Below are 21,451 nucleotides of genomic sequence, written 5' to 3' on the forward strand. Positions count from 1 at the left end.
ATAAGTAAAAAAAGAAAGTTATTCATTTATATATATATATATATATATTGAAGAAGAAGAAGAAGAAGAAGTATGATAATGATAATAATAATAATAATAATAATAATAATAATAATAATAATAATAATTTGTTTTTTGGTATCTCTTATGATGGATAAGACCAGGTACATAAATAGCTGGTCAAGCATCTTGTGTGACATTTAGCTTTTCATTTACCAATTCAATACCAGCTGAAATAAAGAGTGATATGGATTTGAAGAGCTTTGGAGGAAAAACACAAGAAAGTTAAAAAATGTGATCAGATGAGCTACTATACTAAATTAGTTTCAATTCACCACAGAATCTTCTTAACTATTTGACCATGCTGCTTCTAAATCACACCACAAGTAAAAGAAGTTTGTGGGAGAACATTGATTTCGACTTTAGAGCAATTAATTGATCTGTAAGTTGTATCCATTATCCATTTATATTAGGCTTTGTATTTACCTGGAGAAGGCAACTACATCAATTCTCTTTTCTGACTCAGAAGAAGTTACAGCATAGAGCTGTTACTTATCTTTGGTTTCTGTAGTGATTATGTTGTTGAGAACTGTATTTCTCTCTATAATGGGATGTTTAGTCTATTACAAACAGCTTTTAACATTAAATTTGGTACAACAAACTAACAAGTCATAGAAGAGTGCTGAAGTTTGTTTGAAGCATTGCAGAGGGAGAGGGGGAGGGTAGAGAGAGAAAGAGAGAGCATACAGTTATTAGATAACTCTAGGTCAGTTGTGTCATTTGAGAAAAATTTAGTTGCTATTTCTAGCAGGTTGGCTGACTGTATAGAGACTCCATTGTCGGCTGATATAAGACAGTGCACAACAGAGGGCAGCAGGTTAACTGGCAATCACAAGTAAAATTTACAGTTCAGACATTTGTAGAGACCTCATTTTCTGTGTTATTTTAGTGTGTCACCAATGAAAGATTATTAATCTGTCAGCTACTTTAGCTCTTTAAACAAAAATCAAACTATCTTCTCTCTCTTCTCTCCGCAGCAATGTGTTTAGTTGAATGAGAAATCTTTTCGGTGATGTCCATTTCTACTATTTTGAAAATGTTTATTACCTTATTTTCTTTTTACTAATAGCTGTTAACAGCTTGTACACATTTGACCTTATAAACAAGAAAATACACATGGACACTTTCTACAACATAAATTATTTCACTTGACTTTATGAAACAAGAAAATATGAATGTACATTCTCACAAGACATTGTGCACACCTAACTTTATAGCAATATTGAGTATTAATGTATTTTTTAGAGTTGTATTTACAAATCATGTGTTGTATTATTATCAATGAATTATTGTACCAACAAGACAGGAAGAGGTCTATACAATTAAAGGGAAAATTATGCATAATATAGGCACAGGTGGGGCTGTGTGGCAGGAAGTTTGCTTCACATACACATGGTTCAGAGTTCAGTTCCACTGCACAACACCCTGAGTAAGTGTCTTCTCCTACAGCTTCATTCCAAACAAAGCCTTGTGAGGGGATTTAGTAGACAAACTGAAAGATGTGGATATATATATGTGTATGTATCTTTGAGTTAGTTTGTTTTGCACCACCAGCATTAGTTTGTTTACATCCTCATAATTTAATGATTTGGCAAAAGAGACCTATAAAATAAATACCAGACTTTAAAAAAATAAGTACAGGGGGTTGATTTGTTCAACTGAAACCCCTCAAAGTGGTGCCCCAGCATCGCCACAGTCTAATGACTGAAACAAGTAAAGGGTAAAAGATAAAAGAATTCATCATTATTGTTATCCCACCAATACTTTGGAAACAGCCTAAATTGAGAAAGACTTGAAAATCAACGTAAGATCGTAATGATGTAAAGTAAATATAACAAATAATCCAGAACCCTTGTCTGGTACTGGATCGATCCCAAAATCAATTCAGTTCATGCCAGTCATGGGGCCAAACATCCCTGAAAGTTTCATCCAAATCCATCCAGCAGTTCTTGAGATATCTTGTCCATGGACAAACAAACATGACTGAAAACAACACTCCCACCTTTACTAAAACAGAGATAATAAAGCATATAGAACAATACAGCCACAAAATATACAAAAAAGAACCACAGCATGAACATCTCCAGACAAGACTTTGAAGTGATGTGCTCAATTTGAAAGAGAACATAAGTAATAAGTAAGATTGTGTCTGGAATTTGTAGTGTTAAGATACTTTACTGCAAATTAGTGTCTAGATTCTGTAGAGAACTCTAAGATAAATCAAGACAGTTGATGTTGGGAATTGTAGAATAAAAGTCATGTAGTAATTTAGACAAACAATATATATACTTAACACACATACATGCACATATAAAGCAGAAGAAATGAATATTTATTACCAAACCAATATTAGATAATACTCGCAAATAATTTAATTGGAATTATTTTTATTATCATTATTATTGGTGGTGAGCAAGCAGAATTGTCAGTATGCCAGGCAAAATGCTCAGCAGCATTTCGTCTGTCTTTATGTTCTGAGTTCAAATTTTTCAGGGTTGATAAAATAAGTACCAGTTGAGCACTGGGGCTTATGTATTTGACTTACCCCTCCTCTGAATTTGCTGCCTTTGTGCCAAAATTTGAAACCATTATTATTATTAGTGACACTTGTTTACTGATCATGCTTCAAAAATTCTGCGAAGGACTCTTGCAGTTCCAAGCAATGATGATTTTTGTAGTTGTTCTAGCTTTACAGTCATTCCAATCTTTTTGAGCCATGTTGGTAGTTGGGCACTGGCATTTCCAAGTGCACTAATCAATATTGGTATCACATCCACTTTCTTCATTGAACACAATCTGCATATCCACATAATCTCTGTTCCATATTTTCAAACATTTCCATCTCTTTTCATTCTCTGTTCATTTGTTGTCCGTATCCTCTGATTGATATGCCATTTGCATCCACTGGAATGCTCCAATAGTAACACTCCGTAACCATCATGTTTACTTGTTTACACCACTCTCATCTCACAGCATGGCTAACAGTTTAAAAACAGTAATTAAAAAAAATAACTTTAATATTTCCTTAAGAAAAGAATCAAATGTTAAGTGCACCACATTGGAATATATTCCTTTATTTTATGCCACTCAGTCAAGGAGAGTTTACCTTGTCTTATTTGGTGACGTCACCAGTGCTGGTTCCACATAAAAAGCACCCAGTCCACTTTGTAAAGTGGTTGGCATTAGGAAGGGCATTGAGCTGTAGAAACCATGCCAAAACAGACAATAGAACTTGGCACAGCCCTCTAGTTTGCCAGCTATTGTCAAACCATCCACCCCATGTCAGCATGGAAAACAGATGTTAAACAATAACACCTATCCCACTGAAATCTACACTGCTGCCATCGATGTCACCGGAAAAATGTGTCCAGAAAAGGTTGCAATGGTAAACAGTTGAGAAACTCAACTCAGGAATACATAATTATACATATAATTCAATATATATATATTGTATAAAATTATATGTATAATACAACAGTTATGAAGTATAAAACATTGTACATCATAAGTAAAAGATATTATAGATAGGTTTTGTTTGTTTCAATTAGTCATAAGTTATTGAAATTTGTCTGAAAAATATAATTTTCTGACAGAAATTATATATATATATATATATGGGAGAATATACAAATAATAACAACAGACGAGGACAGGTGGTGTAAATAACAAAAGTATATATTAGTATGACGCTCGGGAATACGGAAAGTCTTTGACGTTTCGAGCTACGCTCTTCAACGGAAAGAATACGGAGACAAGGAGAAAAACACGGAGAAAAAAAATTGAATAGTGTTCAGTCAACGGTCAATCATAATATATATATATATATATATATATCAAATGTATCTGTAGGTATATAAGCATGTGTGTGCATATAACTATATATATATAGAAATGTTTGTGTATATATATGTGTGTGTGTATATATGTATAGGTATATATATGTGTGTGTATATATATATATATATGATACACGTATATACATACACACACGCATACGTCTGTTTATATATTTTAGATTAGTTTGATTTTTTCACGCAACAAAACATCTCATCTCACTGTAATTTCAAAAGTGCACACCTTTCACTATAATTATATTTTAGAATATCTTGGCTTTGGAAATTTTTTCACACGTGTATATAAAAAAAAAAAAAAACATGCGTGTTTGTGTGTGTGAGTATGCATGTTTATATTTTATACATATGTATATCCATGCATATGTGTGACTGTATACATGTGTGTGTGTGTGTGTGTGTGTGTGCATGTGCATGAGTATAGATAGGTATATGTAAATTTATATATTACAGATACACAGATGGATAGATATTTACACATAGAAATATATTTATCTTTATAAATATATATATATATATATATATATACATCTCTTAATCCTTTTTGCTCCATGTGGAGCATAGGGCCTCAACAGTTATTTTCCACTTTTTGTGGTCATTGGCGTGTTTCTTGGCTGCTTTCCCATGTCAGGCCGGTGGTCCTGAGCTCATCCAAAATACTCCGCTTCCATATCTGTTTTGGGCGTCCTCGCTTCCTTTTCCCCTGCGGGTTCCAGTCAGGTGCATGTCATGTCACATTTGAGGGTTCTTTCCACAGTGTGTGTCCAATCCATCTCCATTTCCTTTGTCTAATCTGAACATGTATCAGCTCATTGGTTGTCAAGTGATGTTGGGGGGGACAAACACAGACACACAAACATACACACACACACACACATACATATATATATATATATATATACGACAGGCTTTTTTCAGTTTCCGTCTACCAAATCCACTCAAAAGGCTTTGGTCGGCCCGAGGCTATAGTAAAAGACACTTGCCCAACGTGCCACGCAGTGGGACTGAACCCAGAACCATGTGGTTGGTAAGTAAGCTACTTACCACACAGCCACTCTTGTGCCTATAAACATATATGTGTATATACATTTAAATAAAGATGTATTATTACCGTTATTAATGATATTAATAAGGTAACAATAAGATGGCTAAATTAATACCACTTGCTAAAATCAGAGCCAAGACTTCGAAACCACGAGAAACTCACTATAAACATACACATGAGCAATGCAATGAACATATGAGAAATAGGTTTACCTTTGCGCTGAATACATTAGTAAGTAAAGTACATTTCAATACCAATTGACTTCACCCTCTGTATGACCAACATACTGTGGGATCTTCAGTTGAAAATAACATTTTAATATCTATTTCTAAAATATTCACTACATTAGCTCGTGTACATTCCTTGCTTAAAACACACACACACACAGACATAGGCTCATCCTTTGCAACCCTTTCAAGTTGAGCATCCCTAATGTGGGGTTGTGCTGGTGCTGGTGCTGGTGCTGGTGCCACGTAAAAAGCACCTGTGCTAGTGCTGCTTTAAAGCACCCAGGATATTCTGTAATGTGGCTGGTATTAGGAAGGGCATCCAGCCATAGAAACCATGCAAAAACAGACATGGTCCCTGAACAGCCCTTCAGCTGGTCGGCTCTTGTCAAACCATCCAACCCATGCCTACATGGGAAATGGATGTTAAATCAGGATGATGATGATGATGATGATGATGATGATGGTGGTGGTGGTGGTGGTGATGGTGGTGATAATGATGATGTGTGTGTGTGTGTGTGTGTGTGTGTGTGTGTGTGTGTGTGTGTGTGTGTGTGTGTGTGTGTGTGTGTGCCAAATGTCTAATCATTATGTGAATTCACATAAAAATATTGTTATAAATGATGTTTATGATCTCACTGATAAGATTTTTAAAACTGTTACAGAAAGAGCAAAAAAATGAGTATAGGCATAATTAATGATTTAATTAAGCAAATAATTTAGAAATAATAAGCATGGCTGTGTGGTAAGAAGCTCGCTTCCCAACCACATGGTTCCAGGTTCACTACCACAGTGCCACCTCAGACAAGTGCTTTCTACTATAGCTTCGGGCTGACAAAAGACCAAAGCCTTGTGAGTGGATTTGGTAGGTAGAAACTCAAAGAAGCCCATCACAGACACACACACACACACATATATATATTTGTGTGTGTGTCTATGTTTGTCTTCCACCACTGCTTGACAACTAGTGTTGGTGTGCTTACATCCCCCATAACATAGGAGTTCAGCAAAAGAGGCTGATAAAATAAGTACCAGGCTTAAAGAATAAAAAGTACTGGGATTGATTCATTCGACTAAAATTCCTCAAGGCAGTGCCCCAGCATGGCCACGGCCTAATAACTGAAACAAGTAAAAGAATAAGAAAATTGAAATATCTCTTTGTTTTGTTTTAAATATATTTTTTTAAATATTGGTATACATGCATGCCTGGATGGTTCAGAAGCATGCTTCGCAACCATGTGGTCTAGGGTTCAGTCCCACTGACTGGCATCTTGGTTAAGTGTCTTCCACTATAGCCCCAGGCCAACCAAAGCCTTGAGTGGATTTGCTAGACAAAAACTGAAAGAAGCTTGTTGTGCATGCGTATGCATGTGTGCATGTACATCTGTGTATGCATGCACGCATGTGGGTGAGTGTGTATAATTGTCAAAACTCTGGATTTTTGTGGATTTCAAGTCAATGAGGAAACATCTACCTAGTTGCTCAATGTGCTAGAAATTGCAATCAAATGTCTCTAGAATCACTTCTTAACAATTTACAAGATTTTCTCTTGTAGTTCTATTCAGTCAAGGCTGATCTGGGACTAAAGGTTATGTTAAACTTTTCATAAGTAGAAAGAAGTTTTTTATGTTAACATTTAGATGATATGTAAAGAAAGATTAAGGTAGCACAAGCTAGCAGAATCATTAGTGTACTGGGTAAAATGTTTAGTGGCATTTCATCAGTTTTTATTTTCTGAGTTAAATTCCACCTGAGTCAACTTTGCCTTTCATCCTTTCAGGGTTGATAAAATAAGTACCAGTGAAACACCGGAATCAATAAAATAAGTACAAGTTGGGCATTGATGTAATTGTCTTACCCTTCCCTGAAATTGCTGGCCTTGTGCCAAAATTTGAAACCAATATGTAAAGAAAGATTTGAATTCCTAATCAGTGAGTCAAATTGTTGATTGCTTTCAATGAAACAGAATTTATTTATTTATTTATCTATTTATTTATTTATTTGTTTGTTTAGCAATTTTAGTTAAGTAAAATAGATGCCAATGATGTTGGGGAATGTTGTCTGCAGCACTGAATGGATTACGATTTTACATAGAAAGGGAGTTATCTTTTACCTCCTAGACAGAATATTATGAAATCTGAAGCTAAGCACTTGCCTTATGAGTCCTAGTGGACATGGAGAAGAGGACTTCACTAGGAAATATTTACTTTAATTTACCAACAGAATAGAGCAAAATATTACACTACTAAATGTTATCTTCCATCATTTCTGGCATCTCCTTTCCAATGAAATGCATATATGGAGATTGGTTTGATCTTTTTGACCTTCAAACATTCTGATGATCAAATGATTGACTTTTGTAGCAATCAATCGCATAAAACCTTATACATTACATATAATACATAAAAGCCTACCCTATGTCATTGTTACAATACATCACACATCATTTATAACAACCACCAACGACCAACACTCACACCACTGTTGACCTTCAACAACAATAATGTGCAACACATCTTCCTCTATCACCATAATATCCCTACACTTGATCAATCACCCCCACTCATAACATATCACTTAATATAACAACCTATCATGTTATTCTACCTTAATACATCATTCTTTACCACCACACAAAACCACCCCATCCTACATCAATAAAATACACCACCACTGTATATATCGCCCTCTATTACCACTGTGACAATGAGCAAATGTTGTTTAATCTACTGAAATAGTTGCTAAATATCCTTCAAATTACTTCTTACTGTTTTATGTAAAATAACAGTGGTCCTATATGTAAGAAATAGACAAGATGGTCATGCCTGGAATTCCTTTGATCGTGAGTCTACTTGGTCAGAGCTGATCTGGGACTGAACATCAGTAACAACTTCAACAACAACAACTGTGTTATCTGCTACCAGATATCACATTTTATTAAACCAACACATGCTTCTTATACCATGTTAAATTCCACATATTCTCATCTGCAACTACATCAATCTTCCATTACATCCTCCACTGTAAGAACCTATATCAACCGGACACCTATCCACCAACAAAACATTAGAAAAGGAAAACACAACAAGCAGAATAAAGTACGAGTCTCAACACTAATTCAAAATTGAAAAAGTACAACAAATGAACTAGCAACGAGGCTTGAACTGACCTAATAATAGCCACCTTAATCATTTTACCAATTATATCACATAGTATTTACATTCTTTTCTCACAGATATTTCGCAAAAGAAGGGAGTGCAATCTTAATGGGGGTTTAATCGGTGACAAAGTTATCCAGCGATTTTTGCTGTTCTTTATTCAATCTCAGTTTGGTGTTTGCAAAAATATAAGGTTTAATATTGTTAACAGACATACATATTAACACTTTTTCTCTCCCTCCCTATGATGATGATGATGATGGTAGGGATTCAAACTTATGTACCCATTAATGTATAAACAAGGCCTCCACAACAAAACAACACACTTTGTATCAACACAAAAGCACAATGACTTCAGATAAACCATCATCATTTATGTCAGAAGACCACTTTCTTTTCCTTTTCTTTTTAAGTAAGGACACATGGTGGATGGAAAAGGTCTGAGGAGAGGAGTTTCATGTCAGATTGGGAAGCTTTGATGGAACCAAACTCTTTTTAATGAATTAGAGCAATTGAGCAACACCAATATAGTCATGTCCAGAGATGACAGACTTATAAGCACCCACCACACTAATAAAGATCATACCAACATGACACAATACAGCTTGAAAGTGAAACGAATAGCAAATACAATATTCATAAAAGTCTTAGATATCACCCACAACATCCTTTTGGGATTATATAAGACCTTCAGAAAGACTATTAGCTTCCTCCTGGACCTAGTTATACACTAAAACACCATCAGGCATATCCTAAATGGAACAAGCAATTGAATACACTGAGCTGGGACAATGCAACTCTTTTCAAAGCAGCAGATCATTACATATAACCAGGCATAATGAGCTGTGAACACAAAGAGGTAATGAATAATTTATAAGAACAGGAAGGTGAATACAGTCTAGTTTAATGCACCATTCAATACAGTGTATTTGTATATGTAGCAAAGTAGTTCCTCTCTTCAGTAAGTAAGCTCTTGTTCAGAACATCAGAAACTACTCAATAAATAAAGTTTTCCATAAATAAAAATAACTTCAAGGTCACTTACAGAAGTCTTCAAGATTCCTGCATAACAGAAAATTGCTTTATGCTAAAATATGAACAAATATAATAATTTAAAGGGAAAATCTGTCTTGTACATCAGTTTAATAAAGAGCCCATTTAAGAACTGTTTTTGCCAACACAACAGTTCCTTCAAACAATGCTCCATAATAAATAATATATCTAATCTCAAAACACATATGCAAAATTAAGGACAAAGGAAAGAACAGCACAATTACATAAATTCTGGACATAACAGCTTCTTCAAGATAGACAAAGAAATACAAAATCTGTTTAGTGAGGAAATTTCCAACCTCCTTAGACAGAATATCAAAATTGATATCTTTTTGCTCTAATGACAATGCAGAAGCTTGTGTCAATGAACCTGCTCTCTTTAACAAGTGTAGCCAGCTCCTTACTTGCATTCAAATTTGAATTTGATGAAGTCAGTAAAACACTTAACACTTATGGAGAAAATAGTTTAAACCTAAAAACAAAACAGTAACTTGACATAAGTTGCATAGCTCTGAATTTATATTATTAAACATTCATTATTTTTCTCAGCACAAATGCACTTTCACAGGTTATAATGCAATTGCAATTAGCCCATGATGCTAAAAAAAAATAATAATAAAACAGGTTTTCCAACTCTTGTTCTACATTGTTGATGATCTGCCAGAAGGAGTAACCAAATCCTCTTCAAATCACGACCTAACATCTTATTAAAAAGAAAGTGACATGGTATAATGTTTGGGGTATAATGTTTGGGATGTTTTGGACATCCTAGCGATTAGGATGTCACACTCATAATCACAAGATTGTGGTTTCAATTCCTGAACTGAGTGGTGTATTGTGTTCTTGAATAGAACTCTTCCTTTCATGTAGCTTCAGTTCACTCAGCTGTAAATAAGTAACCTCCATGACCGGTATCCCATTTAGGGAGAATGTTGGGATCTCAGAAACTTATACAACAGAGTAACTGGGTAATCTGGTGTATGAGTCCTAGGACTCAAGACAGCACTTACTATATACACCATGTAAAGAAAAAAAGACAAGATGGGCATGGCTGGAATACTTTTGATCACAGGTTTACTGAAAAGAAGCTGATTTGGGGTTAAACAATAAACATTATTATTAATCAACCAATGCTGATTCATAGACAGATTATATCCAGCTAATGTTATATATATCACATGACCAATAGCTCATACATAATTTCCATTTCTCTTCTTATGTCTACTTGAAGCTGAAATAGAAATAGCAATTGAGAGTAAGTAGCTTGGATCCACTCAGACAGAGCTGCAGCAAACCATGGTATGGGATTTCTACGCATAATTATATGTACACAAACACATTAAACACCATACCTTTTGGAAATATTAATTTGAGACTGATCTCGATTTATTAACTGCCTAATTAGATGTTATGTAAATACATCTGAAGAAAAAGCTTTATTTTCTTTTCTTTTTTTTTTTGGCTTCCAATATCATGAAAGATATTGGAAAATGTGAAATACAGACATAATATATACTAATATAAATTCTTTGTGTATGTACGTCACCAAATAAATACAGAATCAAACGTGAGAGAATATAAAGAGAAATAAGAGTATTAGATGCACACATACATGTGCATGCACACACACATGGGCATGCACGCACGCACGCGTGCACACACACACACACAGCCAACCACAAAGCAGGGTCTGAATGAGGATCAAAGATGGCAACAGAGTTGAAAGAAAGAGAGCAAAGTAAAAGAAGAGATTATTGTTTGCTAAATCAGTTATGGTTGGATACTAGTATTATCAGTAGTTGTCAATACTGGAAATTTTGTTGAACCAACGAAGGAGCCTCTACTTGCCATTTAACCTGCTAGAAATAGCAGCTAATTCTGCAAATACACTTTACCATGTTGGACAATAATGGACTCATTGGATTATGTGATCCTAGAGGGAAGATTTGCCTTCAAATAAAGAGAGGATGGTCATAGCTAGAATGCCTGTGAGTGAAACTTAGTAGATGAAAACTGTGTGGAAGTCCATTGGATGCAGTGTACCCATAATTCAAATGGCTCAGTGTGTTACATGTGGAGGCACATGGCTTAGTGGTTAAGGTGTTGGACTCATGATCATAAGATTGTAGTTTTGATTTCAGGACTAGGTAATGCATTGTGTTCTTGAGCAAAACACTTCATTTCACATTGCTCCAGTCCAGTCAGCTGGTAAAAACAAGTAATCCTGCAACAGACCAGCATCCCGTCCTGGGAGGAATATATATGCCTGAGAAATTGGCCCTATGCTCCTTACAGAGTAATGTGGACTAACTATTGTGTCATATACTGTATCATACTGATTTTGTTTGAATGCTGCATAGAGTACTCAACCACTTGTTTATTTTTTAGACAGCAGGAATGGTAGTGCCAGACGGTAGCATTGTCTATCACTGAATGGCACCCATCATTAAATAAAGCACACCAAATCTAACAGAAGCTGGTGTATCCATGAGAAGATTTCACTGCAACATCTAATGTAATGCCTGTGAAATAATGTCAAACTCCTCAAGTCAGAATAGTATAGTGTTGTTACAATACAGTTAGTACAGTTATGTATACTGTTTATATTAGTCAAACTGGTATCTTCAACTTGATTGTTGATTTCACTACAATTTGGTTGTTGTATAACTCCAGCCTTCTTCAGGTGTCTTGTGTCAGTAACAATCAAGATGAGGACACCAGTCCAACTAATAGAAACGGTGTACATAATAAAAATTCCTGATCCCAGAAATATACAGGGTGTCCACAAGGTCTGGGTACGTGGAGTAAATAAAATCATAACATAAACAATTAAATATAAGAAATAATAATTTCTTAAAGTATGTGTTAATCCCCATGTACCTAGACTTTGTGGACTCCCTGTAGAATAGCACTGATGTTATTGAAGTTGTTTAACCCCAGGTCAGTCCTGCTTGAGAAGAGCTAACATTCATGTTATGACTATCTAGTTTTTATCACCATGCCCACCACCACCACCACCACTGGCCAATTTAGTGTATCTAGGACTACATTATCCAAGTTATAAGGTCATAGACAAAAAATTCTTAATTAAATAGTCATATTCATTACAGAAAAGGTACAAAAAATGCAGCAGCAACAATGAGCAACTCTCAAAGAAAGGGGAGATAATTCAGAAACTAAGAATTAATCCATCAGTTATTTTACATGTTTAGGGAAAAGCTTGAGCTTAGTTTACAGGGCCTCCAAGGCTGACAAGAGGGAAGGAAGGAGAAAGGTATCTTCAAGCTGGAGACCTGCTTATAACAAGGGTACCCAACATGTCAGACTGGACAACAGATTAATTTGATCACCCAAATAGGCCATAGTGGGATTTGCAGAAAGCAAGTAAGTCAAATAAATGCTGCAAAGTATCCAGTCCAAAGGTCCATATGTTCCGTAAATCCACAAACCTGGATCAGTGTTTTTTTTGTATCAAATGCCAACTGGATGAAAGGCAAAGTTGACCTTGGCAAGATTTGAAATCTGAGCATAGAGAATCAAAACAAATACCACAAGGTATTTTATCTGACACTCTTCCAATCTTCAGAATTCAATGTTAATTCATTGAGTAGGGTACAGGATTAATTGAACACTGAATAGTCATAAATGAAACAGATGGATATGCATGCATCTGCATACACACACACACATGTGTGTGTGTGTGTGTGTGTGTGTGTGTGTGTGTGTGTGTGTGTAAAGAAATAAACTCCCAGATTTGAAGTAAGTTTGCTGAGCACAAAACTGTTGGCCTTTGAGTCACTTTTGTAACTTTCTGCCAATTAAAGATAATATAAAAAGGCATATATACTCACGTATACCTTCTATTTCTGAAGTTGCCCTATCATACCTTTATTTTGTTGCCAACATACTGAACACTATCATTTTTGTTTTATTTTTTGCTTTTTTTAATACATACATACATACATACATATATATACACACTCACATGCATGCACACACATATAAAATGCACTTTAATTGAAATAAAGTTTCCCCAAAATTAGACATCTAATATAATAAATTTGAATGTCAGTGTGTCACACTTTTTCAACTTTAATAAATCCTTTCTACTGGAAGCACAAGGCCTCAAATTTGGGGGAAAGGGATTAAGTTGATTACATTGACCTCAATTCATAACTGGTACTAATTTTTTCGACCCCATGAAAGGCAAAATCAACCTTGGTGGAATTTGAGCTCAAAACCTAATGGCAGACAAAATACCGCTAAGCATTTCACCCAGCGTGCTAACAATTTTGCCACCTCACCACCTTAATATATCATAATATATAATAAATGTCAATGTCAATGTGTCACACGTCTTCAATTTTACTCCTAGAGGCCGTAGCCCAACATATCATAACATTTTGGAATCAAGCTGACACCACAAGTAAATTATAAACATTCTGGGCCAAATCTGGATCCACAATCCTGAAATCTTGGGTTCCAAAGTTTTCAATACTGTGATTGTTTTTGGCAATTTTTTTATGCAACTTTTTGCGACAAATTTTTTCGTATGATAATTTTTATAATCTAAAGACTAACTCCATGAGTAAATTAAAAACATTCTGGGTCGAATCCGGACCTGCAATCCTGAAGTTTTGGATTCCTATGTTTTCATTACTGCGATTGTTTGCAGCAATTTTTTTGCAACGAATATGATCATCATTGGGATATGACTCTGGAGGAAGCAATTGCAACAAATTCTGCAAAACAAGTCAGAGATCTGTTTGCAGATCTTCCCACTCAGGGTCAAGGGCAGCTTTTAAACTAATCCAGAATACTTTTAAATCAACTAAACCGTCACCCTGTGATAATAGATTGCCTTAATTATGGACACTACATTAACACAGTGCCCACAATGGGATACGAACTACAACACCATTTCACCAAATAACTACTACAATTAATGCTACTACTACTACTGCTATATTCGGGCATCTGCAATTCAAGCATCGACTCACCACTAATCTTTTCCACCAATCATATAAATCAAAGCTGTCAATCGGTTCAAAAGAGGAAAATCCTTTATTAAAAGGCAAGGAATAGCATTAAGTGGTTAACTCTCAACCCAATAAAGAATCATTACCATTGTTATTAATTCGTCTTCATTAGCACAAACACACACACACACACACAAACATGATACGGAAGAAAGCGTGCACATTTGCATGCATGCGTGCATGAGCCTCAGCATATAAATGACTATATACATACATACACACATACACACATACACATATACATACATACATACATATATACACTGATACTGATGTACATGCCTGCATGCGCGAATGGTAGACTCTAACTAATGTGTTGATTATAATAATTTACTAACTATAAGGCTGCCACTCCGAAAGTGTAGGAAATATGGTATCGTCACTAGCCTTCCCATTGTACTGATTTGTTAGTTTCTGAATCAGCTCTGATAGCTTTCATCAACTGCTGTGATCAAAGAATACATGCAATAACCGCTTAACATAGAGAAAAGAGTGCCTTTTGTTATAACACCGCTTTAATATCAATGTAGAGTGTTGTTGTTGTTGTTATTATTATTATTGCCTTTTATCCATCAAACGGTCGATAATATAAACAGTAGTAATGCACTTGAGCCGATTAAACTGACGTCACCCTCTTCTCTCTTCTTGCTCGATTGCTCAATCAAAAGAAATCATCATCATCAGCATCACCATCATCATAAAATGTATCATCATCATTATCATCATCACCATTATTAATTATTAATACTGAAGCTGGTGGTGGAGGGTGTAGTGGTGGTGGTGGTGGTAGCGGTGGCTGTGGTATGCATGATGGTTAGGTTTTTCTTAGCGCAACCAAACTTTATTATGTCAGCTAGTTTCGATTCTCCATCAGATCCGATTCACTTATGTCATTTGATAAATGCATATACCCTTCGAGGAAAGGCATCAAATGTTATCATGGCCACCTGTCTGAATCCCATAATCAATCCAATGCTTAGTTGTCACCAGCATCACCTCTATTACCATCACCACTACTACTGCCATTACTATCACCACCAGCACCACTGCCATCAGCACCACCTCTATTACCATCACTACTACCACCACCACCACCATTACCGCCATCAACACTACATCTATTACCACCAGTGCCACTACAATCACCACTGTCATTTCTATTACCACCACTCCACTACCACTACCACCACTACTACTACTACCACCACTACTACTACCACCACTATCACTACCAGCACGACCATCAACACTACCTCTATTACCATCACCACCACCACTACTACTGCTACTACTGCTGCTACTACTACTACTACTACCACTACCACCACCACCACCATGACCATCAACACTACCTCTATTACCACCAGCACCAGTTGCCACCGCTAAAGCCACCACCACCGCCGCCACCACCACCATCATAATCATTCTTTTAGTTAATAATAAATAAATAAGCCTTTCTAAAGTTCTGAATTGTTATTTCTCCAACAGGTTCTGTGAAGATAATTAAACAAATGATAAGAGTAATTACTAAAAAACATTGATTGCTTTAACACTAACCGTATTTAATTTGCGGTATAAAAACATTATGTATGTGATGTAAGAGAACCACAACTGATGGAGTATCTAACCACTGACGGAAAGGTTGATATTATTGTACGGGTCTTTTAAGGTGCTGAGTTGGCTGAATCGTTAGCATACCTGACAAAATGCTTATTAGCATTTTGTGTGTCTTTATGTTCTGAGTTCAAATTCTGCTGAGGTTAACTTTCATCTTTTCGGAGCTGATAAAATAAATACCAGTTGAGCACTAGGGTCGATGTAATTGATTTCCCCATGCACCAAAATTGCTGGCCTTGTGCCAAAATAAGAAAGGATTATTGTACAGTCCTTCGAGAGACTTTCTGAACATTGGCTCAGTCAATCTAACTGTAAAACAGTAATTACAGTTAAGCACATCTCATCATAATCGCCTGTAAATTGCACTTGCATGTGCCACGATGAACGTTGCATTACATATCAAGTTCCATCATCAGATGAGATACGGAGAGAGTTAATATGAGAGGTGCTGGTTGAGTGCACATACTAGGCTTGGCGTCTGGCAACAAGTGAAGGAACACTGCACACATACAGTGAGAGAAGATGATGGAGGCAGAGGAGGAGGAGGGGGAAATGGGAGGAGTCATACAAATGAGACATTTGATTTTATTTTAAATATTTTTCTCTTGAACAGTTTGTAAAAAGCACCAAGAAATTTGACAAAAGTTAGACTATAATTATTGTATGCATCATTTCTGGTATTATTCATTGTGGCAAGTGTACTTTCAAAGTTACACACACAGAGACACACACACACATTTAATATACAGTATAAAATAAGAGCTAATAGTTTCTTGCTGTGAAGACACGTGTCTAGGCAAGTTTTTATAATACGCCAATCTTCAGGCTGCCTAAACACGTGGCTTCATAACAAGAAATTATTAGTAGCTCATACCTTTTAAACTGTGTACATTAAACGATATTTATCTCTTACTGGATGGTTGAGTAAGTCTCATAAACAAAAGGAGCACACAGTATTTAATATCTATATAATTGTAATATGGACATTTTACTTCGCGCTTTCAATAAACTCCAACGAAAATTTGCATAAGATTAGGTTCATAAAACCGTCAGATATAACATGACTATAGCTTGCAGTTGCCCAGGGCATGATGACACATGTTATGTTCCATCGTCAGTGATCACCAGCTGTTGTGGCATCACAATACACAAAGGACATGTAATGGGTGTCGCTTATGATAATTGAGAGATGGAATCTTTTAGGTAATAATAACCAGTTGATAACATCTGTGATTATAATAAGCAGCTTCAACTGTATATAAGCACAAGTGTTCGTTACTTCTGCATATCGTAAAAGATCTTATTCGCATCGTCCAGTCTCAAAGCAATCATTAGTTGTTTTTGAACCATCACAGCAACGTTGCAGAAATATTGTTACTGTAACCCCAAATCCTAACCCTAGCTATGCGTTTTTAGTTTTATTTTCTTCATTTCCCAATGGTGCGCAAAAACTGTTTACAAGGCGCCATTGTTATAAAAGGAAAAAAAAACACCAACAGAAAACTGAGTTTTGTAGAGTTGCATAATGAAAGTTAAGCCAAGTCAAATTTGTAACTAAAATCTATAGTTCCATTTGGTGATGGCTAAGAGAGAGAGAGAGAGAGAGAGAGAGAAAGAGAGAGAAAGAGAGAGAAAGAGAGAGAGAGAGAGAGAGAGAAAGAGAGAGAGAAAGAGAGAGAGAAAGAGAGAGAGAGAGAAAGAGAGAGAGAGAAAAAGAGAGAGCAAGGGGGAAGTAATTATTGCTTGATCGTTTATATTTCTATGTAATACCATATGATCAATGTATTGATGATGTTCATTATTTGAGTTATGTAATAGGTACAATAAAGGTTAACTCTAAGCTTTCATCAGACGGAAGTTATCTAGATAAGAGAGAGGTATGTATGTTTTTGTTTTTATTTTATTTATTTATTTTTTTTAATGAAATGGTTCTTCCCACTGATTTTTCATCAAATGATACGAAAACTTTCCAGAACATTACGTGATTATGAAGCCAACAACAGAATAGTTAGTATTAATGGGTGTTCAACACAGCTAAATGTTGTTGTCTGAGTGTATATTCTAAGAGAATCGATCTAATGAAGGAAATAATGAAATAAAACAATTTTTAATAATAAATAATAATAATAATAATAATAATAATAATAATTTATAACAACTTTCATTCAGAAGAAAGATTTTCTTTCAAGTTTTGTGTGAATAGCAAGTTGACACGTCAAAGCTATAGTGTGACTGCCATAACAGCTACCACCAGCGCCGACTGGCGGTTTTTGATAGAGGCTCCCTGGCAGCCGCCATAAATCGGTCCCTTTTATCTTTGTTTGATGTCGGTTGAAAGGATAGGGCCAACGTCGATTAAAACAAACAAGATAATCTTCAGTACAAGCAGACCTATTCATAATGTATTCCACAGAAGTTGATCAAAAGAACAGCTTCACATATCGGAATTAATTCGCTCTATTATTTTGGTGCTATCTTTGAATTTTCGGTTGGGTTAGGGAGAAAATATTTTCACTAAACAACACTTTGATTATAAAATGTATGCAGTTGTTTTTCTTCTATTTTTATTCTCCATTTTCTATTTAATTCTATGTTTCTCATACAATTTCTCTATGTGTGATCGCATATGAATCAAAAAAGCCAATATGTACGTTTTTGCCATACGAACTACTCACAAGCGCATCTATTACCTTTCATATGCATACAAATTTACAAGTATGCCTATATTCTGCTGTCAGATAAAATATCCGTCGATAAAAATAAAATATAAAAATTGATTAATAACTATAACAAAATAAAACAAACAAAAAAAACAGAAGGGAAAACGACCACCACTGATTTAATTCCAACTTTTAATCGGCAGATCAGAAGATAGATTAAAACTAGTAGGGGTGCATGATTAAAGCTAAGCGTATCTGGATGGTTCAAAGTAACTTAGAAATTCCGAAATAAAAATAAAAAGTCGATTGCGTGTAAAGGAAACGAGCTGCTAGTTATAACCTCTTGTTAGTTTATAATATAATCAGTCTTGCATTATTATTTGGACGGCTGGAGTAACGAGCGCTTTGGAACAGACGTAAGTTTTGAGCGAGCAGAACCTGCAAATGTAGTTTCGATTTTCACTCAGAACCATTTCACAGGACTCATGACCATAATACTCTTCCACCCATATCCTACACAAATGTTTTTTGACTGAGTTAGAAATGCCAGCAAAAAATCTCTCACATATCTCTTAAAATGCAAAGCACATACTGGTAAAGTCCCAGATACCATATGTCAGAAACAAAAGGCGGAATGATCATGATTGGAATGCCTTCAACCAAAAGTCTGCTTGATCTTCTCTGGGGTTAAAAACAACAATAACAATACACTTTGACGTTTTATAACTTTCAGGTAAAAGTACTCAACGGACACAGTGATAAATAATGTACAGTTGAAGTAAGTTCTGCGAAAAGTGACTATACTATCTGGTTTCGATTCTTGCTTGAAATAATTTCATTTCAATCATTTTGACAGACATATGTAAAAGGTGCAAAACATCACAACTATGTTCATCCAGGTCAAGCACATTCCAGTTTCAATTTACAATAAATTATGTTCGGTTAGTATTCATTTATTTATATTCTGCCAAATCTTCTAAACCAGGGGTTTTCAAACTTTTTGACTTGCGGACCCCTTTATATTTCAGGCTTTACCTTAGAGACTCCCTTATAAATGCTTATGAAATTTATACATAAATATTTGTTTAAAATAGCATATATTTTTACATTTATTTATTTAACAGTATTTGACAAATAGGTTTATTGTCAATTAAAAGATTTCGATTAAAAAACATACATAAAATCAAATTGCTCATAAAAAGCATTTGCTGCCCACGGACCCCCTGTCTTGTCCTTGCGGACCCCCTGTGGTGCGCGGACCACAGTTTGAAAACCCTGTTCTAAACAATAGCGTACACCTTATCGTCATCATGGCATTTACACTTACCACGTTGTAATCATAACAATACAGTTACACTCATCTCTCACCATCCTGATATTTAAACCTTTCTCTCTTTCTCTCCACTACCATAACGTTGAACCTTTCGCTCCTTCCTCTCTGCCATCGTGATAATACACCTCCCTCTCCTTCATAGCCATCAGCATGACATCACACTTTCCTCGCTCTTTTCTTCCCTTCTGTCATCATGACATTACACCCTTCCTCTCCCTTACTGTCACCATGACATTACACTCCACTTAACTTTATCTCACCATGATATTACATCTTCCGCACCTCTCCACTATTATTATGACGTAACATCTTCATCTTCTTCACTATCATTAAGACATATTACCATCCTCTCCTCCACCGTCGCTATGATATTAGGCTTTCCTCTCCTCCACCGTCATTATATTAGACCTTCTTCTCCTACACTGTCATTATGATATTTTACCTTCCTCTTCTCCAACGTCATTATATTAGACCTTCCTCTCCAAGTGACATGATATTAGACCTTCTTCTCCTCCATCGTCATTATATTTGATCTTCCCCTCCTCCGCCGTCATTATGTTAGACCTCCCCCCTCCACCGTCATTATATTAGGCCTTCCCTCCCTCTACTGTCACATTAGACCTTCCCTTGCTCCGCCGTCATTACGATATTTGACCATCCTCTCTTCCACTGTCATTATGATATAAGACCTTCCTCTCCTCCAACATCTTATAATATTAGATCTTCCTTTCCTCCACCGCCATTACATTTGACCTTCCTCTCCTCCACTATCATTATGATGTTAGACCTTTCTCTCCTCTACCGTCATAATGACGATCATTATGATATTTTACCTTCCCCTGCAGCATCGTCATTATATTAAACCTCCTCCACCATCATCATTATTATCATATCAAATTTTCTCCTTCACCATCGTCATTATATTTGTCCTTTCCCCTACTCCCCAATCATCATGATATTAGACCTTCCTCTCTTCCACCGTCATTATGACATAATGCCTTCCCCTCACCCCTCTCTTTTACTATTCTTGACAATACATGCTCATCATCATAATTCACTGTGCATAGCTTTTTGTATACTTTCCCTATGAGGTTTACATACAGGTTCAGAATGTGCAGGTTCATCTTTTATCTTTTACTTACACTGCGATCACTCGGAGACCACCGCCTTAAATTTTTAGTCGAAAGTTATTGTTCCTTTTTTCTTTCTTTTTGCCGAACCGCTAGTTTACGGGGACATAAACACACCAACACTAGTTGTGAAGTGGTGGTGAGGGACAAACGCAGACGCAAACACACACACACACACACACACACACATAACACACACATATGTGTATGTGTGGAGGCACAATGGCCCAGTAGTTAGTGCAGCGGACTCGCGGTCATAGGATCGCGGTTTCGATTCC

At 35.8% G+C, this 21,451-nt stretch overlaps 1 protein-coding gene and 1 long non-coding RNA gene across 2 annotated transcripts in view; one reads left to right on the plus strand and one right to left on the minus strand.

Annotated features, from left to right (window-relative positions):
• Positions 1 to 21,451, minus strand: part of LOC106874456 (tumor necrosis factor receptor superfamily member 16) — a 158,022-nt gene that overhangs the window by 5,232 nt on the left and 131,339 nt on the right. The gene's annotated exons all lie outside the window — the stretch shown is intronic.
• Positions 17,805 to 21,451, plus strand: part of LOC128247298 (uncharacterized) — a 30,968-nt gene continuing 27,321 nt past the window's right edge. Inside the window, exons 1-2 of the long non-coding RNA XR_008263670.1 lie at positions 17,805 to 17,927; positions 19,444 to 19,651. This is a non-coding gene — a long non-coding RNA (uncharacterized LOC128247298). The remainder of the gene's footprint in view (positions 17,928 to 19,443; positions 19,652 to 21,451) is intronic.

The sequence above is a fragment of the Octopus bimaculoides genome, chromosome 3, assembly GCF_001194135.2.
Source record: "Octopus bimaculoides isolate UCB-OBI-ISO-001 chromosome 3, ASM119413v2, whole genome shotgun sequence".
NCBI classification, from domain to species: domain Eukaryota; kingdom Metazoa; phylum Mollusca; class Cephalopoda; order Octopoda; family Octopodidae; genus Octopus; species Octopus bimaculoides.